Source organism: Vespa mandarinia, chromosome 6 (genome assembly GCF_050613455.1).
Source record: "Vespa mandarinia isolate Hongniang chromosome 6, ASM5061345v1, whole genome shotgun sequence".
Lineage (NCBI taxonomy): Eukaryota > Metazoa > Arthropoda > Insecta > Hymenoptera > Vespidae > Vespa > Vespa mandarinia.
Genome location: NC_140815.1, coordinates 2,180,001 through 2,182,057, shown reverse-complemented (window position 1 = coordinate 2,182,057; position 2,057 = coordinate 2,180,001). Strand labels below are relative to the sequence as shown.

The following is a 2,057-nucleotide window of genomic DNA, read 5'->3' as shown; positions in this document are numbered from 1 at the left end:
TATATGTATATATGTATGTATATATGTATGTATGTAGGTATGAGCTTTCAGAGATAAATACACAACGAGAAATGACAGATAGAAGACATAAACTTTCAATTTATCACGAGAGAACAAGTTTATTCGAATATCTCACTACCACAGGTTCATACACTACATAATAATCGCTAGCTCGTAACATAGTTTTTCTTTAGACTATCTTTAATTAGCACTGACACTTAATCAGAAGGTAATATACACGTCTCTATGGGTTTTTAACTAAGTTTTCCTTTTTTTTCTTTTTTTTTTCTTTTTTTTTTTTTTTTGTTTCTACGCTGTACTCACGAATTTCAGAATAACGGCTCAGAGAGAGAGAGAGAGAGAGAGAGAGAAAGAGAGAGAGAGAGAGAGAGAGAGAGAGAAATGTATTCCTCTTTCTTTTTCGTTTTAATTTTTTTTCTCTTTTTTCTTTTCTTTTTCTTCTTTTGTTTTTTGCTTTTTTTATTTGTTTATATCATTCGTCGACGATCAACGCTTCTCTCTCTTTCTCTTTCTCTCTCTCTCTCTCTCTTTCTCTTTCTCTCTCTTTTCTCTCTCTCTCTCTCTCTCTCTCTCTCTCTTTCTCTCACTTAAGGCATGATACGAGTAATCGTACGAATCGAATCAAATCAATTATAACTTCGATCCGTTTGGTTTTGATTCTTTATTTTTATTTTTCTTTTTCTTTCTTTCCTTCTTCATTTATTCATTTATTTATTTAGGTTTTTATTATTTTTCTTTTCTTTTTTTTTTCTCTCGACCAGAGGAAATTCTTCGAATCTTTCGAGTACTCGAGTATTATCGTGCGACTTCATAATGATACGAAATTAATAAAGTACATTATGGGCGTGTCGATCCTTAACGATTTGACGATTATAATTGGGACTTATTGTTAAAGAAAAAACATAATGATAACGATTGCGATGCGAAAATTTTCTCTTATCTCACGCTTATTGAATCACATTTTACATCATTCCCATTCGTTTATTCTCTTTCTTATATTCATAAAATTTTCTATACAAAAATGATCATTTCGAAATACTATGTTGAAACGATTAAGTTAGGTGTTTTATTATTATTATTATTATTATTATTATTAGTATTATTATTATTATTATTATTATTATTATTATTTATTACGTTACTACGTAAAAATTAGATTGCGCTAAAGTGACAATTAGGTATAACAATTAGGTATAGTAATGTCGCATCGATGAATTACTTTCTCATACCTATTAACGTTACAATCATTAATGGGTTTTGCGATGTCTTAAAAAAAAAAAAAAAATAAACAACTCGAAACGATATTTCATCGTTTCATCAGACGATATTTTCTTTTAATTTATCTTCATATACGTATCATTGTTGTTTGTTGCGGACGGTGACACGAGTAAATAGGAATCATGATCATGTTTCTGAATATATATATATAATAAATAAGAAAAGAAGAATGAAAAAGGATGCAAATTTTTTTGAGAGGACTCGAGTACTCTGATCCGATCATTTAAACGGACAATTTGTGGAGAAAAATGTTCAATCTTTAACTGGCATAATCTTACGCGTCTTACCGTTAATCCGCTATCGTCAGAAATTATTTAAAGTACAATGGCGTATAATCGCAAAAATATTGAATTGTCGTGCTCGAATTGAAAATCGTATATTATAATTTCCCTCCCGTGAGAACAACGCAAAACAAGTAGTTCTATTTATTTAAGAAAACAAAAAAAAAAAGAAAAGAAAAAGAAAAGAAAAATCTATGTTTACAACAGTACGTAATTACAGAACGACGCGAAATCACAAAATCGTTGGGGGGGGTTTCTCGTCGTTCATTTCGCAGCTAATCTATAATAACTTTTAACAATGCATCATCTACGTTTGTAATTAACGAGAAAAAGGAACGAAAATAATACGCTAATAGAAGATAAAATAAGGGTGGTGGATGGATGGGGGGGCTGATTCACGAGGGACGAGGATAAATACAAATCGATGCTATTTTATATAATATAATAAATCTCGAGCGTGATTTTAAAAAGTATCTC

At 30.2% G+C, this 2,057-nt stretch overlaps 1 protein-coding gene across 3 annotated transcripts in view; it reads right to left on the bottom strand.

Annotated features, from left to right (window-relative positions):
* Window positions 1-590: 590 nt before the first annotated feature.
* Drgx (Dorsal root ganglia homeobox) overlaps window positions 591-2,057 on the bottom strand; it is a 54,379-nt gene continuing 52,912 nt past the window's right edge. For all 3 annotated transcript variants that reach the window (XM_035864851.2, XM_035864852.2, XM_085657876.1), the window contains one exon: window positions 591-2,057. This exon is cut by the window's right edge and continues 723 nt beyond it. The gene's annotated coding sequence lies outside the window, so the exon portion shown is untranslated.